Source organism: Sorex araneus, chromosome X (genome assembly GCF_027595985.1).
Source record: "Sorex araneus isolate mSorAra2 chromosome X, mSorAra2.pri, whole genome shotgun sequence".
In the NCBI taxonomy this organism is placed as follows: Eukaryota; Metazoa; Chordata; class Mammalia; order Eulipotyphla; family Soricidae; genus Sorex; species Sorex araneus.
The window spans coordinates 346,248,370-346,268,420 of NC_073313.1; the positions used below are offsets into that span (position 1 = coordinate 346,248,370).

General features: G+C 53.2%; 1 pseudogene; it reads left to right on the forward strand.

The window, feature by feature from the left end:
* Positions 1-1,584: 1,584 nt before the first annotated feature.
* Positions 1,585-19,371, forward strand: LOC129399924 (uncharacterized; annotated as a pseudogene).
* The last annotated feature ends 680 nt before the right edge of the window (positions 19,372-20,051 follow it).

Here is a 20,051-nt window from a genome sequence, read left to right on the forward strand (position 1 = left end):
TTCCCCTCTTCCCCTGCATCATACTGACCCGTGATGTGAAGGCTCTGAGTATGTGCTTTATAAAAACAACGGGGCAATCCTGTAGAACCAGGAGGACTTCTGGCCTTTCCTACGGAATATTTCGGAGCCAGTTCCCAGAAGAGAAACAATCCTGATCTTTCCTGCGAGGCTTGAATGCCAGCACACTTGGATCCACTGTCTCCAACACTCCACAGAGAGCACTGAAGTCTCCAACACACACACACACACACACACACACACACACACACACACAACCTCCTCCCCGTGGCCAAGGAGACCCAAGAGCACTTAGGACCAGAAAGCGCAGCTCTTAGGGAGCTTGCCTTGCATGCAGCCAACCCAGGTTCAATTCCTGGTGACCCAAAGGATCTCTCAAGCCCCACCAGGGGTGATCTCTGAGCACAGAGCCATGAGTAAGCCCTGTCCCAAATCCTAACCCCAGTGAAAGAACTTGGGCTAAGAAAAGGGTCCTGAGAGCCAGTGAAAGGCCATGAAACTTTCACAACCACTTGGGGGCTGAAACCCGTAGAAGCTTCTATGTGAATGGGCCAGTCCACTGCACTTGTCTCCCAGGGGAACCTAGCTCCGTTACTCACCTGCAGACAGCCAGAGCAGCCTACCAGCGAGGTCAGGTGGGTACGAGTTCAGGACCTAATCACCTCTCAATGACCCTCCTTCCCAAGCCTGTCATATTGGGAATCATTGAGGGGGCTGGAGAGATAGCACTGCGGGTGGCGTGTTTGCCCTGTGACTGACCTGGGTTCACTTCCCTATATCCCATATGGTCCCCTGAGCCCACCAGGAGTGATCCTGAGTGCAGAGCCAGGAGTGAGCCCTGAGTCTCTCACTGGGTGTGACCCCCCAAACAAAACAAATAAAACAAAACAACAAAACAGGTTCAACATGAGATTTGGAGGGGACATAGCACTTACCTCTGGGTGTGGGAAACGCTGAGGCCCTGACCCAACCCTCACTGTCAGATCTAATCATTGCCAGATTTCCTAGTGGTTCAGCTCACAGCAAACTCCACTTGACCCCTTTCATTCTCTCTGTACACTCACGGTGAACCTGGCAGCCTCGGCCAACTCTGAATCAGCCGTACAATGCCTCTTTGGGCTTGTTTTCCTGCTTGCAGAGCAGCCAAATGTGAGTGATTCTTTAAGGACACAATATCTGTCATCATCGTCTTCCGGAAGGCAAACTCATCCCGGAGTTAAAAGGCCCTTTCTGAGCCAAGGACTGGAGATGCTACATGGAAACACGAGAGCAGCCTGTCTGGCATTGCCCGTGTCCCCTCCAGCTGTGGAGGCCCCCTGCAGCCCTGCTTGCCATGTGCCAATTTGGAGGTGACGCCTGCCAGCCTATGGGGAGGGAGGGAGGTGCTCCCTGCTGGTCACAGCTGGGATCGGTGCCAGCTGGGAGGACTTGGTGCCTCTCACTGCCCACTTCCCCCCCACCACACACACACACACACACACACACACACACACACACACACACACACAGAGCTCTCAGGTCCCTCAAAGGCTCAGTGATGGTAGCAGACAGAGCAGCAGAGCGGCCATGACTGCACCTGTTCATTCGCTCGCTCAAGGTGAGGCCCCAAGACCTCCATCGTGAACACAGGGCAAAGGCAGGGACCACAGAGCACCGCCAAGTCTCCCAAACTAACGCTGCTGGGACTCTCCTGGGATGTCTCAGTGGCAGAGACCCGGCCACCCGTGGAGACCAAGTGAGAGACCACCAGCCCGGCCAAGGGAGAAACTCAGACTTGGTTAAGCAACTTCCTCCTCTGCGTCCACGCCCATCCCAACAGCGTCTCGTCAGAGCTAGAGACCGGCCCGCTCTCGGGTTTTTCCCGTTCTTTCCAAGGCTCACGGCCTGTGCTTCCTCTGCAGCCCCCAAGATTTTCTAGAGCACCATGTGCCTTGTGACCCCAGGGTCAAAGGTGTGGGGCCATGGTCTCCACCCGAAGGCAGTGAGGGGCTGTGTCTGGGCACTGCGGGTGAGGGCTGAAGGCAGGCTTCATGCTCAGCAGGGGCCAGAGCACCCCACCCCCCGAGATACCTTTTCAGAGGCCACTCAGTGCAGGGGACAGAACACAGTGATGCCAGAGCTGGGGACAGAACACAGTGATGCCAGAGCTGGGGACAGAACACAGTGACACCAGGAGCTGGGGAAAGGAGCAGGAAAGGAGCAGACACTCACGGGAGCGGCCATGCGGGTGGGACTCAAAAGCCTGACCTTAAGTGACACACACAGACACACATTCCGGTTCCCTGAGGTGCTGGAGGCAGCACATTCAAGAAACAGAGCAAGACCCAGCGACTGGTGGAGGGACAGGAGGACTCGGTGATTGGTCGCCGGGTGCAGAATTTATGCTGCAAGGAGCAAGGGCTTCATTCAGGTTTTGAGAGTGGTTGGAGTTGCACAGGCTGCCCCTTATTTCATGACATCGAGTCCTATACTCTCAAGTGGTTAGGATTCATTAATTCATGCTATGTCAATGATAAAATTTCATTAAATTTTGCTACGATACTGCACTGTTTGGTTGGGTTTGGGTTTTGGTATGGAACATGCCTAACACGCTCAGGTCTGTGTGTGGATGTTATTCCCGGCGGTTTTCAGGGGAGACAAGGGGAGCTGGGGATCGAACCCAGGCCTCCTGCCTGCAAAGCCTGTACCCAGTCCGTCGCACCGACTCTCCAGCCTGATGTCACCATTATTTTCAGCCAACCTAATAGCTTTGTCAACAAAGAGGGGCCCTGGTGGCGGGACAGAGCAGCTGGTCTCGGCATCAGAAATGTGGACGGTGTGGGAGGGAGGACAGTGTGTGGGTACAGCGCAGGCCGGGCTGCATGCACAGTGGGCACCAAGACCCCGGCCATGCCAGGGCTTTGGGGAGACCCAGAAAGGCTCTGTCAACTTTACCTTTCAGCAAAGTCCACCTCAAACTTGACTTCCAGCATCCTGTGCCCGCTGTCAGCTGGCAGAGGACCACCCCCCCTTCAGCAGACAGGGCCTTGAGCATCCCTGACCAGTGCCCCTGCTCCCTGCGGGTGACACAGAATGGTGGCTAAGGAGGAAGCAGGACCCATTTGTCATCGTTGTCATTAGAGGTCCAGAAGGTCTTGTTGACCGTGGAGGCGCCCTTCCTCTGTCTGGGGCCCGATGAACCATTTACCCAGGCCGCTGAGGATTCTGAGAGTCATCCCATTGACACGAAGCCAGCACAGCACGGGGCCCAGAAGCAATATAATTTTAACACTTAATTACTTTGCTTTCTCATTGACAAGGCAGCTGCATCCCATGCAATTTGTCATATCATTAGGCAATAAACCCCGGGAGCGGCAAGCAAGCGCCTGTGTGCAAGTGTGTCTCTGGGCCGCCGGCGGCTGAGTGCTGGGGCCAAGAGGCCACAGAGGGAGCCGTGGGGAGCAGAGACTGCGCCCCTTCACATCTTCCTCACAATCAGACGGGCAACAATGACAGAGGCCTGGCGAGCACAGCTGACACACAGCCAGGGCTGGAGGCCAAGAAGAAAGTGGACTCAGCCCCCATCACTTCTCTGCCTGTGGGCACTGCCGTGACCTCGGCCTCAGGATGTGATCAAGCTAAGTATTGTTTTCTCTTTCTCTCATTCCAGAAATGATCCGGGGGGCCAGAGGGACAGTACAGCAGGTAGGACATTTGCCTTGCACGTGACTGACCTGGGGTCGAGCTCTAGCATCCTCAATGGTCCCCCCAAGCACCGTCAGGAGTAATTCCTGAGCACAGAGCCAAGTGTAATCCCTGAGCACACTACGGTGACCCATCCCCCCAAAAAAGATTGATCATCATTGTATCACTTGTATCACTTGTAGTCCCATTGATCTTCGATTTGCTCAAGCGGGTGCCAGTAACATCTCCATTTGTCCCTGTCGCAAGCTAGTGCAGCCCAATGATATCTGCTCGCTCCAGGAACAGGAAGAGCCTCAAATCGTTCATTCAGGGATTTGACGAAGAAATCTGACCATCTAGTTGGTGGGCGGCCACTAGGTCTCCTGACGTCCCGTGGAATCCAGTCGGTAACAGCTCTAGTCCAGCGGTCGTCTCTGAATCACATTACATGACCGGCCCATCTGATCATCATTATCAACGTTTTATGCTAATGAGTAAATATGACATAAATATGTTTGAGCAGTCAGGAGTAAACCCTGAGCATCACCACGCGTGCCTCTCAGCCCTTCTCCACGTGCACACTCAGGTTCCAACAAGAGTCATTCCAGAACCCTCGCCTAAAGGTGATGGAACCCTGAACTAAGTGCACACAGGCCCTCAAAGTTACAACCAGAGATCGATGGGGACAGGAAGTTGGGGAGAGAGATAAATGGAAAATCACAACACACAGGTGTGAAATTACAGGGCAGGGGCCAGCTCGGGGATGAGACTGCGCCCTGGAAGAAAGCGGAGAACGGGGAGGCTGAACTGACACAGCTAACGCTGTGATGGGACCCCCAGGCCGGGGATTTCTAGCAGGGTAACTTGGTACAAAGGAAAGTTCATCCATCATGCAGACAGAGAGGGCCCAGGAGAGGGGGCAAAAGGCTCGGGAGAGGCCCCCGCTGTCTCAAAGACGGAGCCAGCAGTGGTGCTTCCTGAATTTCAATCAGGTTTTCTTAGATTCCTCAGATATGGGTTATTTCCCCCCAATTCTTTTCAGACTGCATTCAATAAGTTCAAGAGTTGTGTCATCATTGAACTGAAGAGATGGTATAGTGGGTAAGGCACTGGCCTTGCATGCATCTGACCCGGGTTCAATTCCCGCTATCCCATATGGCCCCCCTGAGCACTGCCAGGAGTAATTCTCTGAGCACAGAGCCAAGAGTAATCCCTGAGCACATGGCTGTGACCCATCCCTAAAAAAGGTTGATTATCATTGTCAATGTTTTATGTTAATGAGTAAATATGTTTGACCCGTTGTATTTGTCTTTGGTCATGTTTCCAGCTATTAAAGTCATACAGTGTCTATTCATTTCCTAGAGGCCCCTTTCAAAAAACATTGGGAGGACCATACCCAGCCATGCTCAAGGGGGACTCTGCCTCTGCACTGTTTTCTCTCCTGGCAGTGCTCAGGGGACTGTACGGGGTGCCAGGGATCCAACCTGGGTTAGTCACCCACAAGGCAAATGCCTTTTCTGCTGTACTATCTCTCCAGCACCAGCCCTTTTGGATTTTTCTAATGAAGCTGCAGAATGTTTATGTCAACTTTCAGTTTAATTAAATTTCAACTCATGTTCAAGAGACTCACTGTTTAAGCTGGGGCAGGAGGAGGGGGAAATAGTACAAATACAAAATTGGTATTTCTTCTCTGCATGACTTGAAATAAATGATGAATAAAGAGGCTTTTGCTGATGACAAATACCAAAGATTCCTCTCTATTTCCTTTCTCTACCCTGCCCCCCGCCCCGTTGCTCTATAGAAATTTGCAGAAACTGCAATCTTTAAGATAGATGTAATGCACAGTAGGCCCCCAAAATAAGCTGGGTAGATGTTAGCTGTAGGCCCCACTGTCTCTGAGTCAGTATAACTTACCTCAGTTAGCTCACCTGGCACCTCTCCTGCCATTACCTTGGCAGTACATTTTTCCATCTTTCCAGGCCCCGTGGAGCCTCTCAGATGGGCAATTAAGGAAATTACAAGCTTGTGTTTTTCCAATAATGATTTTCAGATCTGTGAGGTGTAAGGCAACACCATTATAAATTCTCCATTCCAGTGTATCCCTTCGTCTCTTCGACAATCACAAAAGGAAGGCATCCGATTTTCCGTAGTGTCCTTCAGATCTGGATAGACAGGGAGGAGATCGCTGCCCTGTTTGCAAAGGCAAATGGAATAAGATTATTCTACATCATACAAAAGCGATGCTGAGAAAAGAAAATGATGGCTTTGGGGGCCAGAGAGACGGTACAGGGGTTAAGGTAATTGCCTTATGTGCAGCCAACCTTGGACAACATACAGGACAACATACAGCCCCCTGAGCACCGCCAGGGGTCACTCCTGAGCAGAGAGCCAGGAATAGCCACTGGCTATTCAAATAGCAATATCAAATATAGTCTAAAAACTACAATAGAAAGAAAGGAAGGAAGAAAGGAAGGGAGGGACAGAGGGAGGAGGGAAGGAAGGAAGGAAGGAAGGAAGGAAGGAAGGAAGGAAGGAAGGAAGGAAGGAAGGAAGGAAGGAAGGAAGGAAGGAAGGAAGGAAGGAAGGAAGGGAGGAAGGAAGGAAGGGAAGGAGGGAGGGAGGGAGGGAGGGAGGGAGGGGGGAGGGGGGGAGGGAGGAAGGAAGGAAGGAAGGAAGGAAGGAAGGAAGGAAGGAAGGAAGGAAGGAAGGAAGGAAGGAAGGAAGGAAGGAAGGAAGGAAGGAAGGAAGGAAGGGAGGGAGGAAGGAAGGAAGGAAGGAAATGCTGCCTTTTAAGGGGAGTTATACAGAAGCTCAAAGACTCAATTATGACAAATTTCAAAGCGCATTTGCTGCCATGTAACTACCATGTGACCTTCTTCCTTGTCCAAATAAGCTCTCCAGACACATTTTTATTTTATAACAGAAATTACCCAGAAAATGGGATTTCACCAGACCCCACCACCACCACCTCCCCTAAAACATCTGTTGTCTAGAGTTTGTCTGGAATGAAACAAAGTAAGTAATGCTAATCATTCCAAGGAGTTCAATGCTAGCATGTGCTTTGTTTTATTTTTTTTCTTTCTGAACTGGACTCACGGGAAATCTTCCAACTTCCTCCTCAACTCTTTTTCCTTTATGTATGGTAGAAGATATATAACACAAGATTGACCAGCTAAACTTTTCTACAAGTTAAGTGCAGCTCAGAGATATTAAACACATCTATAATGTGCAACAATTATTGCCACCGATCACCAAGTTCTTCATCTGGTAGGATGGGAACCTTGTCCCCACGAAGCACCAGCTCCCTCTCCATCCCCCCACCCCCACCCCCGCCAGCCAGACTCCCATTCAACTTCCGGCAACTTCCAAGCCGACTTCTAGATCTCGACGACATTCCTGCCCCTCGGCCAACACACCTGCTGGCTATCTCTTGGGGCACACTCAGGAAGCATCCATCCCTTAGCACAGAGCCCAGTGTCCGCCTTGAGCGCTGCAGGGTGTGGCCCCAAACAAGCAAGCAAATCTATATGGAAAATCATCATGTGTGCGTGGCTTTGGGAGTGAAGCGGCGCTGAGTGTCCAGCGGCAGGCAGAGCCCGGCCCAGCAGCGCCGGCAGAAGCCTGTCTTCTTGCTTAGCTCCAGCCCGCAACGGAAACTAACGTGTTAACACATGAAGCGAGTTCCCTAGCAGCAGCTCCGTGCTGCTCCAGCAGAGGCCTGGGATGAAAACATCGTCGTCGTCGTAGCTACTTTTCTTTAGCCAAACGCAAGTTCTAATTATAGCATTCAGACTGGCGTGCATATTTATTTACTCATCTCTCACTGGGGCTTATAATTAAGAGGCAGTGCATTCTACCTTGGGAAATGGGTGACAAATTATTACAGTGTGTTCTGGGGCCATGTCGGATTAGAGCCGAGGGGGGAGGGAAGCTTGGGGTGGAACCCGTCTCTCTAATCACACCCTGGCATCCCGGGGAGGGTGTGTGGCCAGCATCTCGGCACTCACCCTGGAACGCACCTGCTCACCCGGGCCCCTGGGACTGAGAAGCAGGTTTGCAAGGAAGCACATGGGGAACAGGATCTGCAAACCCCCTCCTCGGCTCCTTGCCCTGCCCCCCTGCCCTGACCCCAAAAAGCCTTTAGCGTCTGATGGAGGAAGCCAGGACAGCTCTGCTGGACCGTTATCTGGGCTGTTATTAGTACAGCAAATAGCAAGCGCTCAATAAACATTGGCAAGAGGAAGGCAGTGTGTGAATAAATTAATAAGGCATGGTTAACTATAAACATTGAAAGTTTATTCCTTTGTTGGGGGGGGCGCAGCTGCATTATACCCTTCAGTGCTTTTGGTCTACTCCTGGCTTTGTGCTCAGGGATCACTCATGGCGGTGCTCACGAACCATGTAGAGTGCCGGGGATAGAAACCAGGTTGGCCGCATGCAAGGCAAGAGCCTTAACCTGCTGTCCTATCACTGTGGCCCCAGCATCTTCCCTTTCGACAGAATTTTCCTCACTCACACGGCTCCCACAGTGACCAGATCCCCCCAGGAAGCCCGGGGTCCAAAGCTAGCTGCCTCCCCACTAGACGTGAGGAGGTGCCTCACCATTTCAAGGGAATCTCTGAATCCCTCGGCACTTCGGTTTCCCTGGGTGTCAAATGGGCTGTCATCAGCTTTTACCGGCCACATCTGGTCCAAGAGCTCAACAAGGAGGCACATGCAAAGCGTGTGGCCTCAATAGAGGCTCCAGATGGTGGTTTTCTGGAATCATCCCTGGCCTCCCTACTCTAGTAGAATTGGCATCCTAGTAGATGTGGAGTCCACCGACAGCCACCAGAGGGCGACCGGGAGCCCGGTTTGGCCCCTGCTACGGCTTTGTGGGTACAGAGAGCCCTTGTCCCATCACACACAAACTGCTCACAGCTGTCCATCACCTCCTGACCACTCTTTGGCCACAGATGGTGACTCTCCTTGGACTTAAAGTCCTGAGTCAGCAGTTCCGTGCTTGGCCCCCTGCCCCCTTGGTGGCATCGCGGCTGCACAGGGGGACTTGGGCAGGAGTTGGCAGGCAGTGGGAAATTCGAGCCGCCTCTCCTCCACCCCCAGTAGCCAGGTTGGGAAAACGCCCCGAGGTGAGCGGATGCACAGGTAAACAGCTGGGGCGGGAAAGAGTGCAGCCAGGAAGGCGCCTTGTGCCACAGCCAAGTCTGATTCGATTTCTGAGTGCAGCCAGGAGTAAGCCCTGAGCTCTGCCTGGAAGGGCCCAGAAAACAAAAGGAAAATATAAAACGGAAGCTTCCCTGTTGTGTTAAGGAAACCTTTTCCATTACTGACAGCACAGAAGCCGGTGGTGCGCATTGTGCTAAGGAAATAAGACAAAGCCTGGCTGGCCGCACACGTGGAATCTGAAAAATAATCATCATGGTACATATAATAACGTATAACAGTGATAACACTACCAGCCAAACACGAGTCTCCCAGGGAAGAGTCTGGCTCTGGCAAACTGGCTGGCCTAACAGCTCTCAGCCCCCACCCACAGCCAAGTGACAGGTCAGAGACCTCACCCGGTGCAGACAGAGGGACAGAGAGAGTGAAGTGTGGAAATAGAGAAGCTTATTGGGGTGCCCTCCTAGGGGGACCCTACCGGCCCCTGGCGAGGCGGGGGTAGAGCCGCACCTTGGGAGGCTAAGTGGGATCTTGAGCTGTCTCAGCAGTTAAAGAGAAACAGAGATGGGGGACCAGGGCCCTTGGTCTGGCCTTTTGTTATCTGTAGGGTGGGTGTGAGGAAGCATGGAATGCAGCCTGGTGGCTTCCTGTCACCAGACGGGCCATAAGTCCCTGTCATCCGCACTGGGGGGCACAGGATCTTTAGTTCTGGGAATGTCACTATCTCGGCTGCCATTCGGTCCCGAGCAAACCTTACACGCAGGAGACCCCTAAGGTTTGGGGCAATGAGGCTGGGACCACAGGGAAGTACAAAATAGCTGGGAGTCTCCTTGGACGCTTGCCTGAGAAGTCACTTTACTTTATAACGCTCGGGGGCTACTCCTGGCTCTGTACTCAGGAACTGCTCCTGGCAAGGCTCAGGGGACTGACCATAGGAGGTGCCAGACATCAAAGTTGGGTCAGCCACATGCAAAGCAAGTGCCCTGCCCACTGGACTATCCCTCCCGCCCCAGAGCAAGTCCCTTTAGAGGAGGCAGGAGACCCAGAGGTCAGAGGCACGGCCCTGGGGTTGGTGAGGGAGGAAACAAATGAAAGGTCCAGGGCACCTTCAGGCACCAGTGGGGCAGGGGGACATGGGCCAGGGAGACAGGCTGGGTGCCCAGACCATGGACAGGGCCCCCAGCCTCCGGCCACCTGCCTACTGGACTGCTGGGGCAGCACTTACCTGTCACCTCAGTGTCACCCCCCAAGGCTGCCTGAGGACAGACCAGTGCCTCCCACCTTAGGTACATCCTATGCTCCCCTCCCCCACGCACCATCTACACTCCCCTCCCCCTCCCTCCATGCACCATCTACACTCCCCTCCCCCTCCCTCCATACACCATCTACACTCCCCTGCCCCTCCCTCCATGCACCATCTACACTCCCCCTCTCCCTCCATACACCATCTACACTCCCCTCCCCCTCCCTCCATGCACCGTCTAAACTCCCCTGCCCCTCCCTCCATGCACCATCTACACTCCCCTCCCCGCCCTCCATGCACCATCTACACTCCCCTCCCCATTACACCCTCTACACTCCCCTCCCCCGCGCACCATATACACTCCCCTCCCCCACACACCATCTACACTCCCCTCCCCCCACTCCATGCACCATCTACACTCCCCTCCACCCTCACTGAAAGAGCCAGCGTACGTAGGGTTAAAAAAAATTTTGAAGAATTCTTTTTGCTAACTTGCTAGTTTGCTTTCTGTAAGAGCTCAGCAGCTTTGCAGTTTGCTTCCTTGGGCCAGACCCCACCTGGACAGGAACTGGCCCAGATAAACGGGATGCAGAGGCCCTGAGCTGGGGGCTCTCGGCCCCTGCCTGCTTCTAGGTACGCTCGCATGCTGGCCTAAATAAGCCCCGTGTGTTTGCAGAAAGAGTCGTCTCAGTCTCGGTCCTCCGAGCCTCCCCTGGGTAGAGGTCTGCTCCACCCTAACACTTGAAGGTCCCACCGAGATCTGACCCTGCCTGCAGGACGCGGGACGGGACCACCCCGAGGCTCCCTTTGGGGTAAGTTGTGGCGCCCTTCTTTTCTCTCGGTACCGTTTCCTTTTTGTTTCCGTGCACATTTCTTATTCACGTGAATCTGGAATCTGGACCTGTGTCTGAGTGCTCCTTTCCTGGGATATCTGTAGCGGTCTGTGTCAGACGGACGTGTCCAAGTGACATCAGTCGCAGCCCTGGGGGACGCCCCAGAGGCGGAGGCGGACCAGGGAAGCCTGGTTGTCTCCTATCTGGTAGATCCGGAGGATCTACGTCTGGTCCATCCCAGGAAATCTGGACATCGGCCGATCTGTTATTTCTCTCTCCTTCTGAAGTCCCCTAAGGGACAAGCGATGGAGTGTTTCTTCATTCTAGGTTGGGTCGCCGTTGGACCTTTCCTGTACGAGGATTCTTTCACTATGGGGCAGTCCCCCTCTACTCCACTGTCTCTGACTCTCTCTCATTGGTCTGAAGTTCGCTCTCGGGCACAGAATCTTTCCTTGATTATTAGCAGGAATAAATGGCTCCTCTGAATGGCCTGGTTTCGGTGTTAGCTGCCCCCACGAAGGGTCTTTCTACCTTCCTCTTATTTTGCAGGTAAAAGGAGTCATCTACCGACCCTGCCTCGGGGGGAACATTCAGATCAGGAACCCTACATCCTGGTCTGGCAGAATCTCTGTGAAGACCCCCCTTCTGGGGTCAAACCTTTCCTCCTCCCCTCCGGCACCTTGACTCCCGTACCTGCCCCTACTCCTAGTCCTGTCCTAGCCCTGAGTGCCCCTCAACCTGCGCACCCACCTCTCTATCCCCAGCTGAAACCTCCCTTCCCAGAGTCACAGGACCTCCTCCTCCTTGAGGTACTGCCTCCATATCCCTGGTACCTGGCCCTCAGCCTCTGCCCCCGCCTATTCCTATTCCCGTTGATCCCCCCCATCCATCTCCGCGCCTCTTCCAGATTCCTCTGTTTCGCCCTCGGGCCCGGCGTATGGCACCCGCTCCCGGGCCACTCTCGGACCTCTGATGATCAGAATGAGGCAGAGGCTATTGTTCTTCCCTTACGCCCGTTTGGTCCGGACCTTCCTGATGGGGCGGGCGGGCGGATGCCAACTCTCCAATATTGGCCTTTTTCCTCCTCTGATCTCTATAACTGGAAGAACAATAACCCCCCCGTTTTCAGAGGATCCTGGCCATCTTACTGATTTTATTATCTCTCTTATGAGTTCTCATAATCCCACCTGGGATGACTGTCAGCAACTTCTCTCTGTCCTCCTGGCCACGGCTGAGAAAGAAAGTGTCTTGACCAATGCCCGTAAACATGTTCCGGGACCGGACGGACATCCTACTATTATGCCAAATCTGTTAGATGAATTCTCCCCCTTGACGCGTCCGGAGTGGGACCCGAATACACCTGAAGGTAGGAGACACCTCCACATCTATCGCCAGACTCTGGCTGCCGGTCTCCGGGACTCTGGGCGCAAGCCCACCAATTTGGCTACGGTAAGGAGCGTGGTACAGGGGCCTGAGGAGATCCCTCCGTATTTCTAGAGAGGGTGTTTGATGCTTACAGAAGGTACACCCCTTTCGATCCCACGGCAGAAGAACAGCAGGCCTCTGTAACCATGGTCTTTATTGGTCAATCCGCAGTGGACATAAGAAGGAAGTTGCAGAGAATGGAGGGCCTGCAAGAGATGTCCCTCAGGGACTCAGTTAAGGAGGCAAACAAGATTTTTAATAAAAGGGAGACTCCAGAGGAAAAGGAGGAGAGGAAGGAGAAAGAAAGGGAAGAAACGGAAAGAGAGAGGAAAAAGAGCGCGAAAGAGACAGAGAAAGAAATTGGGAGTTGACTAAAATCTTGGCCACAATAGTAGATATAGGGAAACCTGCAGACGCTCGACAGGGAGGCAGATCAGGGAACCTGGGCCCTCCACCTAGGCGTCGTTCAAACCTGGCATCTGACCAATGTGCCTACTGCAAAGAAAGGGGCCATTGGGCACGGGAGTGCCCCAAAAAGAAACCAAAGCCACCCCTATCAACCCAACGAGCGGGCCCTCCCACTCGCACCGCTAATCTGTTGGCTCTGGAAGATGATGATTGGGGGGACGGGGCTCGGATCCCCTCCCCGAGCTCAGGGTAAAATTTCAAGTGGAGGGGACTCCCATAAATTTTGAATTGGATACAGGGGCTCTCTACTCAGTCTTTCAACAACCACTGGGCCCCCCCTCCTCCAGAAGAACTCTAGTCCGAGGAGCAAATGGGAGCCGGTCTCGTCCCTGGACTACCAGACGGACGGTGGACTTGGGAAATGGGAAAGCACATCATTCCTTCCTGGTCCTCCCTGATTGCCCAGCCCCCTTGATGGGAAGAGATTTACTGACCAAGTTGCGGGCCCGAATAACCTTTATGGAACCAAGCCCCCTCATTGAATTTTTAAACCCCATCGTTGACCAGACTAAAGCAGGACTGACACCACCCCCGGCCCCACCGGTGGTGAATACTCTGACTCTATCTCTGGAGGATAAGCACAAGCTGTATGAACCCACATCAGCTAGTTCTGTTACTAGTATAGAGTCTTGGATTCAGGACTTTCCAGAAGCATGGGCAGAGACTGGTGGCCTGGGACTAGCAGTAGCCCAGCCTCCCATTGTGGCATCCTTAAAGACTTCTGCTACTCCACAGAGAGGTACGAGCTAGCAAAGATGCAACCTCTGGCAGAAAGCCCTCTGGACTTAGTCACTAAAATACTAAAATACAGAAATCTAGAACCTCACGGCCGCTACTGTGGCCACACGACCTCATATCTCCTCATTCGCATCAGTGGAAAACAAACTATCAAATGCTTCTTTTCCAGCAGGTTCGACTCTGGTTGGGAAGCTCCAAACAATAATAGTGATTTTTTCTTGTTTGTATGTAATCAAAGTAAAGAGAAAGTAAAGTGAAATTTATCAACTACACAGGCGGAGTGGGGGGGCTGGGGGGCGGGGGTGGGGTGGGAGGTTTACTGTGGTTCTTGGTGGTGGAATACATGCACTGGTGGAGGGATGGGTGTTCGAGCATTATGCAACTGAGACTTAAGCCTTAAAGCTTTGTAACTTTCAACATGGTGATTCAATAAAAAAAAAAAAAGACTTCTGCTACTCCAATTCAAGTCAAACAATATCCCATGAGTAGGGAAGCCAGGGAAGGGATCAAGCCTCACATAACTAAGCTGATACAACGGGGAGTCCGGGTCCCCTGCCAGTCTGCTTGGAATACTCCCTTCTGCCCGTCAGAAAACGGCCGGTGCACGACCTCCGGGAAGTCAACGCTAGGGTAGAAATAATCCACCCAACAGTGCCCAACCCCTAAAATCTCCTGAGCACCCTCAACCCCTCCCGGACATGGTATACCGTGTTGGATTTGAAGGATGCCTTCTTTTGTCTCCGCTTGCACCCTGATTGCCTCTTTGCCTTTGAATGGACTGATCCTGCAGAGGGCATCTCAGGGCTGCTCACTTGGACAAGGCTTCCCCAGGGCTTTCGGAACTCCCCCACTCTTTTTGATGAAGCCCTGCATGAGGACTTGAAGTCTTTCAGATCAGCACATTCCTCTTTAACCCTCCTGCAATATGTAGATGACCTTTTGCTAGCCGCTCAAACTCAGCAGGAGTGTGAAGCAGAGACCAAAGCTTTACTAAAGACTCTTGCCTCGTTAGGGTATCGTGCCTCCGCTAAAAGGGCTCAGCTTTGTAGGACTGAAGTCACATTCCTGGGGTATAAAATTAAAGAGGGTAAGAGGTGGCTGACTGATGCTAGAGAGAGGACTGTGATTCAGATTCCCCCTCCCCAGACTAGGAGACAACTGCGTGAGTTTCTGGGGACGGGGACAGCGGGGTTCTGGTGCCTCTGGATACCAGATTTTGCCAGTCTGGCTCTTCCCCTCTACCCTCTCACCAAGATAGACACGCCCTACGAATGGGAGAAACCCCAGCAGGAGGCTTTTGATAAGATGAAACAGGCCCTGCTCAGTGCTCCAGCTCTGGCCCTACCAAATGTGGAAAAACTTTCATTCTATACCTGGAAGAAAGGAACGGGACAGCCCGGGGAGTGCTAACCCAGTCTTTAGGCCCATGGAAGCGGCCTGTGGCCTACCTCTCGAAACAATTGGACTCTGTTGCAGCTGGGCGGCCCCGCTGCCTAAAAGTGATTGCTGCCTCGGCCCTCTTAATAAAAGACGCAGACAAATTGACCTTGGGGCAGAAAATTACTCTGAGAGCCCCTCACACTCTGGAAAGTGTGGTCAGGCCACCCCCTGACCGCTGGCTGTCGAACACCCGTATTGCTCACTACCAGAGTTTGTTGCTAGATAAGGATCGCATCTCCCTTGGCAGCCCAGCTCTCCTTAACCCTGACACTTTGCTGCCTGAAGAGACCGATGAGCCTGTAGCATACACCTGCCAGGATATCCTGACGGAGGAAACTGGGTCCCGACTGGATTTAAGGGACGAGCCCCTGCCTCCAGCAGACCTCACTCTCTTTACTGATGGAAGCAGCTTCCTGCAAGAGGGGGAGCAGAGAGCTGGGGCGGCAGTGGTGGGGCCCAAGGCCACAGTCTGGTTCGCCCCCCTCCGTGCGGGAACTTCTGCTCAGAAAGCAGAATTAATAGCCCTGACTCAGGCGCTCCGCTTGGCCCAGGGGAAACGGGCCAACAGCTACACTGATAGCCGCTATGCCTTTGCTACTGCCCATATTCATGGCGCCATCTACCGGCAAAGGGGGCTCTTGACGTCCGCTGGCAAGGAGATCAAGCGTAAATTAGAAACCCTAGCTCTACTGGATGCCACCCATCTACCAAAGGAGCTGGCCATCATTCACTGCCCCGGACATCAGAGAGGCGACGATGCAGTTGCCGAGGGCAATCGACTCGGAGAGCCGACTCGGAGGCTCTCGAGGCAGCACTCCAGGACCCTCCTGCATCCCCCGTCGACATCCTGACAGCCCTGGAACCCACTTCCGAGGAGGAACCGGAGGCCAAGGTAAATGAATTTCTCCTTTTCACTCACCATTGGACCCATTTAGGTACCAGAGTGCTTTTGGAACTGCTTAAAGACCAGAATTTGCCCATCCTTCCGCCTGGACGAGCAAGAGAACTTGCCCAGGACATTGTCACCTCCTGTGAAGCCTGCAACATGATAAATGCAAGACGGACTGAGGATGTCCATGGCACGCGAAGCCGAGGAGATCGCCCAGGCACCTGTGGGAAGTGGACTTTACGAAAGTTACACCAGCCCGATTTGGGAATAGGTATTTGTTAGTGTTTGTAGACACCTTCTCCGGATGGACTGAGGCATTTCCCACTAAGAAGGAAACTGCAATGGTGGTCGCCAAAAATATTTTGGAAGAAATTTTTCCCAGGTTCAGACTGCCTAAGGTTGTAGGCTCTGATAATGGACCTGCATTTGTGGCCCAGGTAAGTCAAGGTTTGGCCAAGATTTTAGGGTTCAATTGGAAGCTACATTGTGCATATAGACCCCAAAGTTCAGGACAGGTAGAAAGAATGAATAGGACAATTAAGGAGACCCTTACCAAATTGGCAATGGAGGCTGGCTTAAGAGATTGGACAGTGCTCCTCCCTTTTGCCCTCTTCCATGCCCAGAATACCCCTTCTCCCTCTAGAAGGACCCTCACCCCATTTGAGATCCTATATGGGGGGCCTTCCCCACTCAAACTCATGACTGAGCATGGGTTGGGGGTCAGGACCATGCCCTCAGCCCTACTGGTGCCACGGCTAAAGGCTCTGGAGGCCATCCAGAAGTATATCTGGAGTAGTCTTTCAGAGGCCTACCGCCCTGGCCCCGTGTCTCCTCATCCTTATTCCATAGGTGACTGGGTGTACGTACGCCGCCATCAAGTCCGGAACCTTGAACCCAGGTGGAAAGGACCATATGTCATTCTTCTGATCACTCCATCTGCTGTCAAGGCAGATGGGATCTCGGCCTGGATCCACGCCAGCCAGCTCAAGCCAGCTCTCGATCGACACCGGAGCGGCTCACTCCAGCCCAGAGCTTCAGCAACTACCCCTGGATGATCTCATCACCCTGCTGACGAGTGGACTGCCAAGTAACATCCCAGTAACGCCCTCCACATCTGGCTCGTCAGGCAACCAAGCTCTACTGCAGGATGAGACTATTGCTCATAGTCTTACTGGCCCTGAGTCCAGACCCCCTTCGGGGTAGCCTCCCCTCCCCAGATAACCCCCATGCCCCCCAACCCCTGGCTTGGGAGATTCTAAACCCCACAGGGCAGGTAGTCTGGTCTCTTAAGGGAAAATACTCTCCTGGAACATGGTGGCCTACGTTACACCCAGACGTATGCCAGTTAGCAGCGGGGCTGGATACTTGGGACCTGCCCACTATTGAGGACCTAGGAAATATCCCTCTAAATGCTAAGGTTACCCGCAACCCCGGGTCGAGTATGTTCCTTTGTATAAATCCCCAAGCCCGATGTCAGCTCCGTCAATGGTCTTTATGTCTGCCCAAAGGACGGTCGGACACAACAGCAAATCTTAACTTGTGGGGGCCCGGAGTTCTTTTATTGTAAAGCCTGGGGCTGCGAAACCACCGGACATATTCACTGGGACCCCTCTTCCTCCTGGGACTGGATTAGGGTATGCAAAAACTTTACCTCAGAAGGAAGACGGATCTGTATCGCTCCCGGAAAGATTTCCCCATGTGGAACTACACCTCTCTGCAATCCTCTGAACATCTCTTTTACCAAACAGGGCCGGAAACCTGGTACTCTCTCTGAATGGTACAAAGGCCATCCCTGGGGGCTCCGTATCTACAAGGAGGGCTATGATGAGGGCTTATGGTTTACCATTAGGCTCAAATTAATTAATGAACCAAGGTCATCGGTCCCAACAAGATGAGGCCCAGACCTCAGCCTGTCCCTACCCACAGGCAGCAGTACCCTACTAGGGCTCCCATCCCTGCTCCCTCCCCGACCCCCTCAGCAGAAAGCCCCTTGGCAGAAAGTCCAACCAAGGCTCCCACAATTACAGCTCTGCCCGGTGGTTCCCCCGCCCTTTACTCCCTTGTCCAGGGTGCTTACTCAGCCCTCAATGCCACCCATGGGGAACTTACAAACTCCTGTTGGCTCTGTCTATCTGCGGTTCCCCCCTTATTATGAAGGCATCACTAGTAATGGGACTGTCCAGTCTACTGACATTTGCCACTGGGACGCCAAACCTGTCTTACTCTCCCTGACGTCCGGGGATATGGAACATGCATAGGAACCGCCCCGGTAGGACTGCAAAATCTATGTTCCAGGGTACTAGAACTCAATACCACTGACACTTATGCCTCACCCAGCTATGGGTGATGGTGGGCTTGTGATACTGGCCTTACGCCACGTGTCTCCACCACCCTCTTTAACGCCTCTGCCCATTTTTGTGTAATGGTCCAACACTATCCACATATCCTGTACCACAGCCCAGAGGAATTTGAGAATCCCTTCTTGCCCTACCCCCGGTACAAGAGGGAACTTGTTTCCCTTTCATTGGCAATACTGATGGGGCTTGGAGTGGCAACCGGAATAGGTACAGGGATAAGCTCTATTGTCCACACCTCCTCCCAACTGTCTCAGATACAAGAGGCTGTGGACCAAGAAGACCTTGAGGCTTTAGAAACATCTGTCTCTGCCTTGCAGGAGTCACCGAGCTCCCTGGCTGAAGTAGTGCTTCAGAACAAGCGTGGACTGGACCTCCTCTTTCTCAAGGAAGGGGGCCTATGTGCTGCCTTGGGTGAGGAATGCTGTTTTTATGCAGACCATTCCGGGGTGGTCCAAGAGTCCATGGCAGCCCTCCGCAAACGTCTCAAGGACCGACGACGCCAGCATGATACCCAAAAAGGATGCTTTGAATCTTGGTTCTCCCAGTCTCCCTGGCTTACTACCTTATTATCTGCTCCAATGGGTCCCCTACTTATCCTATTATTACTCCTTACTATAGGACCCTGCATTCTGAATAAATTGGTCACTTGCGTACAAGATAGAATAAATCAGATAAAGCTTAGGGTGATCAGACAGCAATATGAAAGCCTGGCCCTGGAAGACCCCCTACATAATCTCTAAGATTAGAGATACTCACAACCAGAAGTGGGGATTGAAAGAGCCAGCAGACGTAGGGTTAAAAAAAATTTTGAGGGGCTGGAGCGATAGCACAGCGGGTAGGGCGTTTGCCTTGCACGCGGCCGACCCGGGTTCGAATCCCAGCATCCCATATGGTCCCCTGAGCACTGCCAGGAGTAATTCCTGAGTGTAGAACCAGGAGAAACCCCTGTGCATCGCCGGGTGTGACCCAAAAAGCAAAAAAAAAAAAAAAAAAAAAAAAAAAATTTTGAAGAATGCTTTTTGCTAACTTGCTAGTTTGCTTTCTGTAACAACTCAGCAGCTTTGCAGTTTGCATCCTTGGGCCAGACCCCACCTGGACAGGAACTGGCCCAGATAAACGGGATGCAGAGGCCCTGAGCTCAGGGCTCTCAGCCCCTGCCTGCTTCTAAGTATGCTTGCATGCTGGCCTAAATAAACCCCGTGTGTTTGCAGAAAAAGTTGTCTCGCTCTCATTCCTCCACGCCTCCCCTGGGTAGAGGTCTGCTCCACCCAAACATCACCACCATCCACTCTTGGGGTGGGGGGTTATCTGAGACACTGACTGCACCTTCCCGAACCCCCACAAACCAGGAGCCAGAAGGAAGCCGCGCTCTCTGCCCTCTGAGTGACCGGCTGTGCCTCAGGGAGGAAGCCGGATGGGAATGACGGAATACCGGTGCAGGGACCTGGCGTGAAGGTGGCAGGGCCCCCTGGCCACAGAACCCAGAGGTCGCGTATGCAAGGCGCTGAGCCCTTGGAGCCTGGTGGGAGGTCAGAGCACATTCTCTCCATGGCACTTTGCAGAGCGAAGAATAGATGGGGACCTGGGCCAGGAGACAAGGGGGACCTGCTCACGGGGCAGGTGTCCGAGGGAGCCCAGTCCTCCCCGTCCCCCCTCGCCCCCACTTGGCCTGTCACTCACCTCCCCGGGCCGGTGAGAAGGGAGAGAGCAGCAGGGGGTGTGGGTATTGGGAACTCAGTGAGGAGGGACCCAGGAAACTGTTGGGCCTACATGGTCCCCAGTGCCCGCATTGCCAAATACCACCGGGTTCTTGC